General features: G+C 43.0%; 1 long non-coding RNA gene across 1 annotated transcript; it reads left to right on the top strand.

Annotated features, from left to right (window-relative positions):
- Positions 1–862: 862 nt before the first annotated feature.
- LOC138453668 (uncharacterized) lies at positions 863–4,262 on the top strand. Its single transcript, XR_011260492.1, has 2 exons — positions 863–959; positions 3,611–4,262. It is a non-coding gene; the product is annotated as an uncharacterized lncRNA (long non-coding RNA).
- The last annotated feature ends 12,396 nt before the right edge of the window (positions 4,263–16,658 follow it).

Genomic DNA, 16,658 nt, shown 5'->3' with positions numbered 1-16,658 from the left:
ACACTGGTCTACATTGTGCAGCCAGTGGGACATGTTTTCAATGTGGAATGGCATTTTTAATAGCAAAGCATTAATGTTCCTGTGCAGTATTGGTGACTTACATGTATTGGATTGGTGTTACCCTAAAAAACAATTGCAAACACTCTGGCTCTCAGAAAGTGTGCTGTATATTGCATTTAAACACTTATTTATATCTTGCTCTTAGTAAAGTGTGCGGTTTACTCCTTCAGCAGCACGTTTGTGCGTATTGTGCAAGCGTGATAATCTAGGCCGGCCCAGAGTGCGGCACGACCCATGATTTTTTGCCGAGTTGGAGGGGGCCCCCTCAGCATGGCTCGCAGCGGGGCCCCCACATTTTGTGTTATACCACTGGGAGTTGAAACACTGAATCCGCACTGAACAGCTACAAATCCTACTTTGTTAGCAAGTGGCTGATGTGGAGACACCTGTGTTAAAGGGCAACAAGCTAATAATAACACTTTTGTATACCCCAAGGGAAGTGACGGACAGAAGGGTTCGAGCAAACGCAGCTTGTAAGGCAAGTGCTGAGAAGCATACATTTAAAGCCCCAGATTGAAAGTAATATAGAAAAGAATATATTTCTAGGAACAGAAGTGAAGGACCACAAGCTAATGATGTGAACATTCTAATTGTCAGAAAATTATAAATGCAATTTAAAAAAATATATTTTTTATTGTAACATATGTGTGTGTTTTCTCTGTGTTTATGGTATTGTACTCTGTTCTTGCTTTTGAGACCTATCCACAGCGTTCGCTTTCTTGTTTCGGCTTATTTGGACGGGAGGTAGCTTGTTTTGGGCTTTTTTCGGAAGGACATGGAGCTTGCTTTTTCCCCTTCCAAGCTGCTGCCGGCAACACTGGACACGAACCAGCAACAATGGGGACGAAGAGTCGAGGTCTGGCCCTGGGGGATAGAAAGACCAACGCCAGATTAATCAGGTAAGCAGGTGGGTGGGCCACACAGTGTGTTTGTGTTTATTTAAATGTAAGAGCGGTGAGTTTGAAGCGCATGTTGGAAATCTGCAGAACCCTTCTCGGGCCGCAATTTCGTAGCTTTCGATCAGGCAGGATCAGCCCCAGACCCCTGTCCCCCTGCCTGCACGTCCTTCCAAAGCCCCCCTCTCCGTGTCCCCTCTAATCCAGGGCATTCCCTGGCAGCCCAACCTGTGTGCATTTTCGGGGTCCGGTTCAGCGGTGGAGTGTGGCCTGAACAGGGACTGGTTATTGCTCTTCCTGGCCCCTCCCGTGAGAGCTGATACCCGTGTGGACCCCGCCGGAGGATGCCCTCATTTAGGGAAAGCATAATATAGATGGCATGACCCTGGCAAGTCTTCCATGATTATGAAATATGGAAAGTCTACAGCGAAGCACATTCGAAAGGGAAAACGGACCTTTCACACATAATGTGGCATTCCTGGTGATTTAGCCTACAACTCCCATGATCCTTCACCGCTGACTGCACTGGCTAAGGCTTCTGGGATTTGAAGTCCGAAATATCGGGTTTGCAACGTAATGAGTGACCATGGTCTAGCAAAAGGTCAGATCAGCACTGCACACAATCACACATCAAATAGAGCATGTCTATAGGTTGTGCATGCAGCTTTGCAGCAACATATGTTGCCAGGTTCAGAAACTGGGAGGTGCCTGTGTGCAGCAAACACGCACTGACATCACCAGACATAGAACTTCAAAAGTTAAGTATGACTGCAGTGAATATTGCCTTCTGGCAGGATCGATGCGAGAAAGGGCTGTGTCGATCATACTGGAAGTACATTATTTAGGCCCAAAAGGGCGCCAGGGTCCAGAGCCCAGGCATTTGGGATGGTCTAATTGTACCCAGGAAGCGTGCCTTTCAGATTGCGCCAGTGTTTGATGCAGAGGCTGGAAGGCTGCTATCCGGTGCTGGGGAGACGCCACCACCATGCGTCACCCCCGACCTCGGCGGCAAGTGGGATTGTGATCCCTGCCCCAGCAGCACCTTCTTCACAGCCCAACAGCCGTCCCCTCCACGATCGAGCTTCACAAACGTCACGCCAGAGTGAGCTAGGGCTCAGTGTGTGTGCGTGCCATGCATGGGAAGGTATCGGAATTCATTGTAAACAGTGTAATTTTTTAACAACATCTTAAAGCTACTGTCTGTTTATCAAGCATTCTCGCATGACGTAAGCGCCGTGCTTTATTGTAATGGGGGCATGTAGGTGGAGATGTGCCCACATATGGACAGTGTTGTAGGGTGGAGGCACAAGTGAAAATTATGGGCAGTTCTTTCACACCTTTGTCATGATTTATGGTCTTGAAAACAGAAGGATTCCAACACGACATATTGCTTTCCCAGGAAGCATTTTATGCTATAGGTGGCATGGTATATAATCTTCAAGTTAGTTCTCCTGGCGGGGGAAAGTGTGTTTGAACATGTGTTCATGGAGAGAAACTAATTAATAACGGAGCCAATGGTCCTGTAGTTGTGGGGGCAGCAGAGTTATAGTGCTCATGAAATGTGTGCCATATGCTACAAGCATGGATGCGTACCATGCGTGTTGTGGGGTGAAGTAAGGTAGCTCATTGAGATGGGCACTTTCTCAAACAGTTGTGCATGATCTGCAAACACAGGTTCGAGCTTAGAGCAAACCCAGACTTGTATCAGTCCAATGTTAATAAATTATGTACATGTACATCTGATGATAATAATAATCAGGTGTTATAGAGTAAAGGTAACTTAGGTGGGAAGTGAGCTGGGCGCTTATGTGTCATGTGTGTAGATAGAAATCCATTTCCTGACTGTTTTCTCACATGGAACACTAGAGATTGATCTTGCTGGTGTCCACATTGCTTCACAATTCATCTCTTGGGCCCCCCTCTTCTCTCCCTCTCCCCTGTCACACCTGATGAGGTCTCTAGACCACTCCTGGTACCTGCTCACCGTGCCACCCACCCGGCCTCAGGGCAACCCCTTGCACTGGGGTCTATATCTGTACCCATACAGTCCCCCCTCCCTTTATCTTTATGCACTTATCAGACACACCCTGTCTGCTGCCTTATCTCAGCACTTGCCACTTGTTGGCTGCACTACCACTGTTTGTTGCCTTCGTTATTTATTTATTTTCTATTTATCCGTTTCTCCTCTGCTCCGCACTTCCCACCCCCCCTTTCCATGCACTTTTCCCCTTCCCTCGGCCCCTGCGCGATCTCAATGTCACATGGCCTAGTAGTCTGTCTTCCCTCCGTTTCCCCTCCGTTGCCTCGTCGTGCCTTGAAACACTTGTGTATAGGCGCGTTATAAATGCCATATCATATCTATGTCTTAGCACTATCTGAAATGTCGTCAGGCCGAATACGATAGTTAATTTCACATCCTTACTGTTCTGGTCTGTAAGAATGTCATTGTATTTTCCCTTGTTCCCTCCCTTGCCTTGCAGCGCTGTGAAACACATTGTGTATCAACGCTATATAAATAAACGATCATATCATGAACCGCTTTGCTCACATAGCCTGCATTACTAGTTGCTATATTTCATTAAGTTTATATCAGCGACTAGTTGTACTTTGCTTGCTCTTTTCAAACTTTTTACACATCTTTTTTTGCATTTCAGAATTTATCCATGTAAAGCCAGGGAAATGGGCTTTCCAGTATTCTCTGCATCCGAGTACAGAAAAGCCCTTCAAAATAAAATTGGGAACTACCGGATGAAGAAGGAGCCAGACCTGGTCTTTTCTACACCAGTGTAGTTGGGCATTCCCTTGCTCCCTGGGCTGGACCCCATCGGACTCGCTTGCTCCCCGGGCTGGGCCTGGATTCTTGTGTGACTTCCTGGACTGGTTCTGGGTCCCCTCTCACCTTTGCTCCCTGGGCTGGGCCCCACCGGATACTCGTGGGACTCCCTGGACTGGTTCTGGGTCCCCTCTCACCCTGGCTCGACCCCACCTGACTCACTTGCTCCCTGGGCTCGGCCCCACCAGACTCGCTTGCTCACTGGGCTGGGCCTGGATACTGGTGACTCCCTGGACTGGTTCTTTGTCCCCTCTCAACCTTGATCCCTGGGCTGGACCCCACCGGACTCGCTTGCTCCCTGGGCTGGGCCTGGATACTCGTGTGACTTTCTGGACTGGTTCTGGGTCCTCTCACCCATTTTTTAATTGTAAAGCACCCATGTTTGGGATTGCTACAGTTGTGTTTTTGTGCTATGCACACAGTGTCCGATTGAATCTCTGCCTCGTTTTAATAAATATAGTGGGAAAAAAAAATGTGTCGCTTCTTTTTAAATATAGTTAATATGCCATTACATGGTCTTGACTTTCATGGCCATTTTACCTAAATGACTGACCTAATAAGCCATCACTATAGTTCTAAAAACAATTCAAAATGCAACTCTCTAAAATGGGCAGCAGTTAAGCCACAGTGAGGCTTTTAAAGCCCAATTCAACAAGGTGTGCCAAATGTGTTTTTTAAGCGTTTCTTTTCAGGATTATAGTAAACATTATTTTTGTTAAACTCCAAAATGTATTTCCAGCTCATAAACCGAAACAATGCCTATATTGTTGAAGGATATTTTTGGGATTGCTTTGTTTTTTGATTTGTAAAGTATTATTTGGTGACTACATTAATTGCTTTTGGATTTCAAAAGGTTTATTTGGGGATTGCATTGCATTGCTTTTGGATCTCTACGAGGGTGCATTAAACCAAAAGGAAGCCAGATATAATCCGTTGCTTTTGTATTTATTTAGGGATGGCACTGCTTCTGGATTTTTATAGGATTGTTTGGGGATTGCATTGTTTTGGGATTTTTGCTGGATTGTTTGAGGATTGGATTGCTTTTGGATTTTTATACGATTGTTTGGGGATTGGATTGCTTTTGGATTTTTATAGGATTGTTTGGGGATTGCATTGTTTTGGGATTTTTGCTGGATTGTTTGAGGATTGGATTGCTTTTGGATTTTTATACGATTGTTTGGGGATTGGATTGCTTTTGGATTTTTATAGGATTGTTTGGGGAGTGGATTTTTAGTGGATTGGATTGTTTGTGGATTGGATTGTTTTGGGATTTTTAGTGGATTATTTGGGGATTGGATTGTTTTTGGAGTTTTAGTGGATTGTTTGGGGATTGGATTGTTTTGGGATTTTTAGTGGATTGTTTGGGGATTGGATTGTTTTTGGAGTTTTAGTGGATTGTTTGGGGATTGGATTGTTTTTGGAGTTTTAGTGGATTGTTTGGGGGTCGGATTGTTTTTGGAGTTTTAGTGGATTGTTTGGGGATTGGATTGCTTGGATTGTTTTGGGATTGCATTCCACTGAGGATTGCTAATTAACATATTTCAGGGTGCATGAAGCCAAAAAGAAGCCAAAAGCAATCCTCTGAGTACAATGGGAGTTTCTGGAGTTAAAGAGGATTTAAAGAGGATTTAAATGTTTGGGAAAATCCAGTAGCAATCCAGTTTCAAACCAAGACTCAACATATGCTTACCACTGGACCACTGCAATTGCTGCATTTCACACCACATCGAATCTCCCAACAGCACGGTGAAGCCTAGAAAGTTATCATAGCCTGATAACTATCCCCTTGCTTTATTGTGTGCCCTATAGTTTGTCTAGGTCCCCTTAATCACCTTTTGCACTTCAATAACATATCCTTTGCAAGAACATTGTAGTTTTTATCTGCCTTACTCCCCCTGTCTCTTTACTCAGAGTGCTGTATCTTGCATATTTTGTGTTCTTTGTAACACATAAATGGGGCATACCTAATAAATTGACGTAATAAAAATGCAGTGTTGGGAAAAACTTTAAAGATTAAGCTGTAACTGGACATGCCCAGATTTAGAAAAAAAAGCCTGAACACATTCCTATTTCCTCAAGCAACGGGCAATTAAGCAGATCTACCCATCTTCCATTAGCTAAACCAACCTCCTCCTGCCACAAGATCTTGACCCCCTTGTCCATTGACACCCACTACTATTACTCTTGGCTGTCAATCCAGTATTTGTTTTCCTCTCAGCACTTTCCTTATTATTTTTCTATTTTAAAATAGCAAATTGCTGCCAAAAATGTTTTATACTTAAGGCCATGGGAATCTGTGAGTTAGCCCCCAAGGTGTGATAGTGCAAAACCTATCCCCACCTACCACTTCCTAGCCTTCTTTATGCCTCTAAGCAGTTTCTTTCTTTCTCAGAATATATGTACAATCAACATTTTCGGTGTGCAGTTAAGAATGTATTTTTACTTTTTGCTTACCTACCATGTATTCTAATTTTTGCCTTCCCCTCTAGCTTACTAGATGTTTTTTCTGTCTTTGTGTTTCTTCATCTCTATTTTTACTTCCACCTCATCATGATTGACACCTGGGATTTTGTGCATGAGTGGACGCCGGAACAAATGCCTTTTTGTTTTTTCAACTTTTAAAAATATATACCTTATTGTAGATTCTCTCTTCTTTTGAACATGATCACACCACATACTGCCTACCTGTTGCTTGTTTTTATCTTCCAAGACACATGCTGAGCTTTTTCTGAAATGCAACTTGCTTCAGGACGTGATTGCTAGCATGTGGGTCTACAAGTGACGTGACATAAAATAACAACAACATGCTAAAACTATTTACTCTTTCTCTTAGTGCCACCAACAGTTACACGTGATATACATTTCGATATTACAATACAATTCAAAATTGGATTTTCTTTTGTCTATCTTTGTCTATCTGTTCACAAATGTCTTTCTGAGGTTATTCTATGTACATTTCTTTGACTACTTGCTTTAGCAAAGCAATAACCAGTATTCTTTTGTTGCTTGAGATGTGAACTGATACCTGAAGGCCCCCCATGGTTACAATAAGACCCAAAAAAGAATCTTGTTTCTGCCCTGTCCTACGTTATACTATTTTAGGACTTAAGGTCCTAAGTAACTTCTTGCCAATGGAGGTTGAATTTGGGCTATCTCAGTTTTGAAATGTGATGTTAGCTCTAAACCTACCATCACAACATTTGACCTATGTCAAATGATGGTTAACTCAAAAAGCAATTGATGACTAAGGAACCCTTTACTGAAAAGTAATACAAATTGAAGCTCTGTATGTCCTTTAACATGTATTATGCACTGGCAGTAGGGTTCTCCATTTGCCAGCTTACAAAATGGTCCATGATTCCTTACCTTCCAAATGCCAACATCCTGACAGGAAAGGTGAGGGATGTGACTGCCTTGAACTAAGATACCTTCCCTTTCATGCTCTATATGTTCCCTTGTTAGGAGCCCCTCTGCTCCTATTTTTATGCACTGGCATTCATTTTATAAACCTAGGCAAACTGGCATTCCCTCAGATTTTTTTTGTCTCACCTAGTGGTAGCTGGGGGTCAAGCGATCAAGTCAGGTTCTCCTGGGGGGGGTAACATAGACTAGAATACATAGTAACAGAAACAAAGGCTGGGTTTAATAAGAGCCGGTCGAGCGGCGACTCCTCTATATGCCTATTTCATTTGGTTGGCTGTTGCTTATTACAAGCTAACTTTATCGAATCCCAGACAGATGATCATCAAGGAATTAGATCAGTACATTACCACATGACACAGGAGGTGTCTGATAACTGATGATGAAAGAGCCTACTTAATGATTAAGGAACCTATCACACCAACCATGTATTTTTTACCCAAGATACATTAGAAATATGATCTAACCCCCGAGGGACACACAAACACAGGGGAATCGGATGGGCAACGGAGAACATCTCACAATATTTAGACAACATTCTCAGACCAAGAGCCAGTAAGGTTAAATCATATCTAAGAGATACAACGAGCGCTATAACCATTCTCAGAACAATCAAATGGCAAGAAACTTAACAACTAGCCACCTTAGACGTCAAGGCCCTTTACACGTCGATCCAATACAAATGGGCAATCACCACAATAGACTACGCTTTCAAGGAAGACTCAGCGCCATATTAAAAGCAAGTACAGATAATCAAGGAGATGTTACAATTAACACTGTACCACAATATCTTCACATTCAACGATTGCATATACCAACAAACCAAAGGAGTGGCCATGGGCACCAGATACACCCCAGCCATGGCCAATCAATTAACAGGTATGTTTGAGGACCACGTTGTGTATAAAAACCCAGATTACAAGAACATGGTCAAACTTTGGACGCGATACATTGATAATGTCCTTCTAATTTGGGAAGGAACCACAGAAGATTTTCACAGATTCATGAATAGATTAAGCGTAAATGATTTCGAAATTGAATTCACAGGTCTTTGCAGCAAGACACACATTAATTTTGTAGATCTTACTATCCATGCAGAAGGTCATAAAATGGAGACATGGACTTACAGAAAGGAAACAGAAGTCAATTCCACATTGCATTCCAAAAGCTGCCATTTCAAGCCAACCATAGACAACATCCCAATTGAGGAGTACACGCGAGCAAGACGCAAATGCCAGAAAGATGACAAAATTGAGGAAGAATGTAGAATTCTGAGGAGCAGATTCAAACAACGTGGACACAGCAAAACTAGCATAGAGAGAGCCTACAATGTTACAAAGGGCAAGAAGCAATCAGACACCATTTTGAATAGACATGAGCGTGCAACCAAAACAATGCAAGTGAGATTTATCACTAAATACAGCCAGAATCCCGATGTCCTGTGCAAAGCCCTGCAAACACATTGGTATCTCCTTAGATTGGACAAACATATCACTAACTACATAGATACTAAACCTACAATGATATTTAAATGAGTGGATACCTTGAGAAATATTGTGAGCCCATCACTACTACCAGCTATGAAAGATAAAAGAAAACAAGACTTGGTTGGAAGCTGATCATATTGGATTCAGAAAATCTGGTTTATGCATTATGTGTAAATATGCGCATGTGCAAACTAAGGAATTTCAAGAAATGAATGGACTAACTGTTAAGATTAAGCAGGAAATAAATTGCAGAACGAAATTTGGGGTATACAGGATCAACTGCCACAAATTATACATCGATAGCACCAAAAGAGAACTCCGCATAAGGATTGGGGAGCACATGGCAACAATTGGGAGACAGGACTAAAGGTCTCCTTTAGCTCACCATTGGCAGACACATCACCAAATGGAAGAAAAAACAGCAATGAGATTCATTGGATTGCAACAAATTCCTCAAGCTAGAAGAGGGGGTGACAGACTTCTCAGACTACAACAAGCAGAAGCAAGAACTATCTGTTTTTTGAATACTACTTTGACAGGGCTGAACTCGGACAATGAAATTATCTCATTCCTTTGAAATTATCGGCTGTATATAAGATCATGTTATAAGAGTCAAATTCAGATTCTAACAACTGAGATATACATTTATAAAAGAACTACACTCTAATTGTAATGTTAATTTTACTTGTTATCTCCCTGTCCAATTGCTTTTTTTTTAGCCAATTCGCACATATGGTGCACACGTACATATTCGAGTATGGCACTGGATGTAAGTATTACTACAATTTATGCCAGTAGGTAGCCATACAAGCTCAGTCAAAGAACTACTAGCTTAGAACGGAGAAAAAACGAGGGGGGTGCATGCCCGTCTTAATTTGCCACCTTGACCCTAAACAAGGGGGTTCCGAATTGTAATCATTTAAATCACACCGGGAATTTTTATTTGAAAATTAATAACGGTAGTCTGTCTTTACAATTCATGTAATTCCAAGATTGATTGAATTAAGCGACTTGAACAAATGCATTCTCATGCACTCATATTCCGCTCAAAGATGGCGGACTAGATCCACTTAGCAAGCACAAACGAAGAAGGACTACGGTCAGCCTGACGAGCTTCTTTGGCAACGTGGCAGCAACCCGTTCGGTGACCTAGGTAACCAAACCATACAATTGTAACTATGGCGCCGGGCTCCCAAACTGGAAGAGCCAACACACATCATAGAATGGACTTGAAGCATGGTAAGCTGCTTTTTGCTAAGAATTTGACATTTAAATCCACTTTGTTATGTTATCAGTATAACACAACGTTAGGAAGTAAGGCAACTCAGCCACAGACGGATACCCCTTGAGGTAGGGCCTCTAATCAGCCGAGGCATTAGTAATTTCATTGCCAGTTTTAGATGGGAAACGCACTCACGCATGCATGCATACATGCAGCCCGAAACCATCAAGAAGAGCGCATAGTGCTCAATACAAATACATGCTATATTTATATAGCGCACACTATTCTAGTGTAAAAATATGGCAGCTTTTTTTTTCATTTAACCGCCTAATACATTCCTCTATTCACACTAACGGGGAGTTCATTATCATTCACAGGAAATGAGGCATCTAACCCATGAGATGTGATACTGCAAATTCTTGGTAAGTGCACTCTTTATACTTTATATGAAAACCGCATTTAGGTTTTGCAAATGTCATTTATTTGTGAGCGCAATCATTCAACTAACGTCTCAATGCTCGGTTTTTTCTTCTGTTTTCTTCTCTCCTTTCCCCCAACAATCCTCCCTTTTACCAACCCCATTCTTTTTGTCCATCTATTATGGTCTAGCTTTGGTTATTATTAACTGTACATATCTAACCATACTGTGTTTTGTAATTCCATCACTTACAACACATGCTTATTATGTTGCATTGTTATTTTTTGGATATAGAATATGTGCTTATGTACATGTGTGAAAAATTGAAAAACCCTAGACAATGCCCGGTTTTGAAAAAGGCTGGACTCAGCCAAAACACATGTCAGCTTAAGGGCACCATAAAATAATAATCAGAAAAACAAAAAATTAAAAAAATGCAACCATGCCAACCAATTAAGTTTGTGTTAATTCGTATTTGGCACAGTCTTGAGAAGTCACAATACTACAGCAATTACTAGAGGTTTCTGGCTATATCCGCTTTCTTAAAAAGACGACACAAATTATCAGCAAACAATCTAAAGTTAGCTTGTAATAAGCAACAGACAACCAAATGAAATAGGTTTATAGAGGAGTCACCGCTCGGCCAGCTCTTATTAAAGCCAGCCTTTGTTTCTGTTACAATTACTTTAAAGCTGGCACTTGGCAGACCCATTGCCTCACTTAACCAATTTGTCTAAGAAAATGGCATCATACTTACGCAACCGAGAAATCTTTTCACAGCTTGTGGAGACATGACGCATGCTTTTGCTAATCTAGGCACCAAAAAGGAGGATCTTTGTTACAAATTTGTCAAATTGGAAAGAATTTAAAAGAAAGAAATTTCCATGAATCGCCGATCCCGCCCCTTCTGGACAACATGGTCCCTCAAACACCGTAGTATTGCAACCATTGTACTCCCAACATGGCCGACACCGTGGGGAAACACGTGGTCTAGTCTCCCAGTAATGCCTGTTGCTTCCTTGAAACCAGACACACCCGCGGCTTGGCACATCTCAACGCTAAGCTTGTTCGTGCTGTTCGTACCTGCAAGTTGCTACTCGGACTCCATCCATTGTCTGCTTCCCTAATCCTTTGGCGTCCTTGCGGTTAGCCTTCCCTTCCTTCCCGATGTGTTGATTTGTCCCGCTCCTCGCTATCTCTGCTTCTCGGAGCTGTGCGAGTATCTTTGACAACTTACTGGATTGTTGTCTTCCCTCTGGGATTGTTACCTGGTCTTTCCTGGAATCCTTCCTGGAACACTGAACGCTCCAGACCATCGTATCCTTCCTGGGCAGGAGCCCAAACCTACATCTACACGTTACCTGCTTGCATATTGGTGACAGAGGAGACACAACCCTTCTTGTACAAATCCCGAATTTCTGGAAAGAAGGAGAAATCTGCGAACCCAAGAAAGAAAACGTCAAGAAACAAACAAGTGAAACCAAGAGTCTGCGGACTCGGAGTGTGACAGTTTGAGACGCCCACAACCTAACATTGAATCCAACATGGAGACTGCTATACAGGACCTGATGAGGGGAATGCAGGAGTTATCAACAGAGGTCCAGAACCTCAAGGCTGAGAATATAGCATTAAAACAACTTGTTCTGTCCGGGGACTCAGCATATCAGGAGAGCGCTTCAGTAGGAGGCATTGTGGCTAAATATGATGGAACCTCTAAGACATTGCACCCTTTCCTTGATTCATGCCTGGTACACTTTACATTTAAACCTTACTATTTTTCTACTCCCAGGGCTAAGGTTGGCTTCGTAATCTCCCACCTTTCCGGGAATGCATTAGCCTGGGCAACACCCTTGGTATCCGCAGGGGACCCATTACTTGACTACTATGACAGTTTCATAGATGCCTTTAAGGCCATGTTTGACCGTCCTGAACAGGTGCCTTGTGCCCAAGAGAAAATATTGGAATTCCAGCAAGGAAATCAAGATATGCTGTCCTATGTAACTCATTTTAAACAATTGGCTAAGGAAGCTGATTGGAGCCCTGAAGCATGCTTTACCTTGTTTCGGCTTGGGTTAAATGAGGAGATCAAAGATGAATTGGCAAGAGTGGCCCGTCCAGGATCCTTCCAGGCCCTTTTAGACTTGTCCTTGCAAATCGATTTTAGGATACAAGAAAGAAAAGCAGAGGTAAATCAATTGGGCTGGTGAATCTTTATTCCTAGGATCTGAATTTTGCCTTTCACATTGTCTTTCCCGGAAAAGTCTGCATACCATATCCACAGAAAACAAGACCCTGGAACAGCAACTCATCACTGTTTCTAACATCACTCAGGTAACTGAAAATTATCATCAATTCTCTGACGTGTTTTCAACAGCCATTGTTCAGTACCTACCTCCTCATCGACCTGAGGATTCTGCTATCGACACTGAAGAGGATGCAGTCATTCCCTTTGGAAGGATGTTCATTCTTTCTGAACCTGAGAAAATAGCCTTACGAGAATACTTGGATACCAATCTAACCAGCAGAACCATTCGTCCTTCCAAGTCACCTGCTGGGGCCTCTCTATTTTTCATGCCCAAAAAGGACACTAAGGAGCTCCGACCATGCCTGGATTACCGAGGTCTCAATCAGTGTACCCTCTAGACCGTTATCCTCTACCACTCATTTCAGATATTCTAGAAGCCGTACGTGGTGCTGTGATTTTCACAAAGTTGGACTTGCGGGTGCTTACCATTTGATCCGTATAAAAGAGGGTGATGAATGGAAGACTGCCTTCAGAACACCTTTTGGACATTTTGAATATCTAGGCAAGCCATTTGGTCTCGCTAAGGACCCAGCAGTGTTCTAGTGCATTATAGATGGAGTCTTCTCAGACATGTTATTCCTTTTTGTAATCGTCTATTTGGATGACATATTGATTTACTCCAACAACCCGGTCTTGCATCAGGAACATGTTACCTTGGTCTTACAACATTTACAGGAACATAATCTGCTGGCCAAACCCGAAAAATGCACATTTCATGTGTCTACAGTCCGTTACCTGGGTTTCGTGCTAAGACCCCAAGGAGTAGCAATGGATCCAGCCAAGGTTGAATCTATTCTTTTCTGGCCTGCTCCTAACTCAGTTAAACAAGACCAATCATTTACACCCCATCGCTTATTTGTCTCTGGCATTGAACCCTAGTGAGACACACTATTCGGTCCTGGAGAAAGAACTACTTGACATTCGACAAGCCTTTATGGAATGGCGCCATCTCCTCTTGGGTGCCAAGTACCCAATACTGGTACGAACTGATCATCGGAACCTACAGGTTCTACAATCAATGGAGTGTAGAAACAGTCATCAAGCACAGTGGGCCTTTTTCGTCGCCCAATATCAGTTTTGCATTCAGCACGTACCCGGAACATCCAATATAATTGCTGATGCACTATCCAGATGACCAGATTATATACCAGAAGAAGCACGCTCTTTTCCCAGGATGTTTCCAGACACGTTGTTCATAGCCCAGGCCAACATGCTATTGGACAACATACGGGCTGAGACCCTGACCTCAGACCTCTGGAAGGAATACTCCGAAACCAATCAATGGTCCCTGTTTGCCAAGGATGGCTACCTCTTTAAGGACAAGAAATTGGTTGCTCCTACTCAGATCACAAGAATCAAGATAATACATCTTTGCCATAACACATTCCATTCTGAGCATCATGGTATTAAAGCTACCCTCCAAACCATCCAGAGAAACTTTTGGAGGCCTAGGATGATCAATGATGTAAGATCATACATACAGGCATGTGCAGTTTGCATCAAACAAGTCCAATAACAGGAAACCAGCAGGGTTACTCCATCAACCTGCTCTGCCAGACCGACCCTGGGAGGTGATAGCCACTGATTTTATCGTGGATCTTCCCCCTTTCAAGGGTTATACCACCATTATGGTTAGCATCAACTTGTTTTCTCACATGGCCCATTTCACTCCTCTGATCAAACTACCTTCGGCACAAGAAATGGCAGGAATTTACGTGAACCTCATCTTTCGGCTACATGGTCTTCCATCCAAAATCATCTCAGATCGTGGACCCCAATATCTCTCGAGGTTCTGGAAGCACCTATGCCAGCTGTTGGGTATTCAACGTGCCTTATCATCGGGATACCATCCTCAGACCAATGGCATTACTGAAAGGGTAAATCAAACCATTGAAAAAATATTTGCGATGTTTTGCATTAAAAGTACAAAGGATTGGTCAGTATTGATTCCAGTAGCCATATTTTCCTACAACAACTCCGACCACTCTGCAATCAAGACAAGTCCCTTCTTTTGCAATCAATGATTCCATTCATCTGTTCTACCCACACTCTTGCCTTACCCCACCATGGTTCTTTCAGTTGATTCCTGGATAGCTTGATTAGTCACAATACACAAGGATGTAAAGGGACATCTAGAAACGGCCAGGATGGACATTAAGAAGCATGCAGACGCCAAACAGCGAACTGGCCCTATCTATGCCATTGGTGACAAGGTCTTGGTTTCTTCACGACTTTTACCCAGACACCTAAGACCCAACAAATTAGCCCCTCGCTTCTATGGACCATTCACAGTGAAGGAAATCATCAACCCTGTGGCCTTTCGAGTTCAATTACCAGAATCCTGGAAGAGAATTCATCCTGTTTTCCACACTTCCTTACTTAAACCATACCACCAGTCAACCAGTACAGATTTTCAACCTTTCCCTGTTCTCGTCAATGATCACATCAAATTCGAGGTCTCCAGGATATGTGACTCAAGATATAGGAGAGGCTGTCTTCAATATCTGGTGGAGTGGAAGGGATATCCACCCACTGAACGGACATGGGAACATGTGGCCAACCTGAACGCCCCTCGTTTGTGTGAAGATTCCATCTGACCCATCCAGGCAAACCTGGGGGATCGGAGTTTAGAAGGGGGCATGAAGTCATGAATCACTGATTCCGCCCCTTCTGGACAACATGGTCCCTCAAACACTGTAGTATTGCAACCATTGTACTCCCAACATGGCCGACACCGCGGGGAAACACACGGTCCAGTCTCCCAGTAATGCCTGTTGCTTCGTTGAAAACAGACAGACCCCTGCGGATCGGCGCGTTTCAACGCTAAGCTTGTTTGTGCTGTTCATACCGGCAAGTTGCTACTCTGATTCCATCCATTGTCCGCTTCCCTAATCCTTTGGCTTCCTTGTGGTTAGCCTTCCCTTCATTACCGGTGTGTTGAACTGTCTGGCTCCTCGCTGTCTTCACTTCTCGGAGCCGTGCAAGTATCTTTCACAACTTCCAGGATAGTTGCCTTCCCTCTGGGATTGTTACCTGGTCTTTCCTGGAATCCTTCCTGGAACACTGAACGCTCCGGACTATCGTATCCTTCCTTGGCAGGAGCCCAAACCTACATCTACACATTACCTGCCTGCATACTGGCGACAGAGGAGACACGCCCCTTCTTGTACACATCCCAAACTTCTTGAAAGAAGGAGAAATCTGCAAACCCAAGAAAGAAAACGTCAAGAAACAAACAAGTGAGCCAAGAGCCTAAGGACTCAGAGTGTGACAGAAATTGACAAATATTGGGAGCGAGTATCCCTAGAAAATTATGTGAAAACCAATCGCATCCCTAGAGGCCTAAGGATCTTAATTTTCCCCAATTTTAACAATGAACAACATAGTGATCTGGCAGATGCCTGGGAGAAAAACTTGAGTCCTAGCTCAATGACAATGATCGAGCTACTGATTGAACATGCCAAGAGAACTCAAAAGGGCTTTAGAAGGTATTGACACACTGAAGAAGGAAATAGCTGAAATTAAAGCACTTGAAGCTACCAAAGAAAAGAACTTTGAGATAAAATGTATGAGATACTACAAGTATACCAGGATGAAGTGAAAATCAGGAAATTAAGGAAGAGTTACAGAGATGAAAGAGATTATAAGGAAGATTGCGTTTATACATTGCAGGCGAAGTACAATCAGAACCCAAATCCCTCATCAAAAAGCTCAACCACAAATACATCATCTACAAGCTCAGACGCAGACTCAGAAACTGATAATCAAGATCAAGAAAAAACAAATTCATTAGAAAACAGCAATTCGAACCCACCAGAAAATGGCAACCAGGACCAACGTACTTATATGAATCAGATCAAACGCTACAAAAAGGAGAATTGTAATATCCAACCTAATCCATTGCAGAAATCAGTCTGTTTTCAGATTCCAGGACCTATGGGAATTACCCAAGTCACACCAGGAGGAGAGGAAGGAGGGGGGTAGAAAACTGTGGAAATCCCGATGCTTTGGCCAATT

The sequence above is a fragment of the Ambystoma mexicanum genome, chromosome 4p, assembly GCF_040938575.1.
Source record: "Ambystoma mexicanum isolate Mex_15411 chromosome 4p, UKY_AmexF1_1, whole genome shotgun sequence".
Lineage (NCBI taxonomy): Eukaryota > Metazoa > Chordata > Amphibia > Caudata > Ambystomatidae > Ambystoma > Ambystoma mexicanum.
This window is presented reverse-complemented; position numbering and strand designations above follow the sequence as displayed.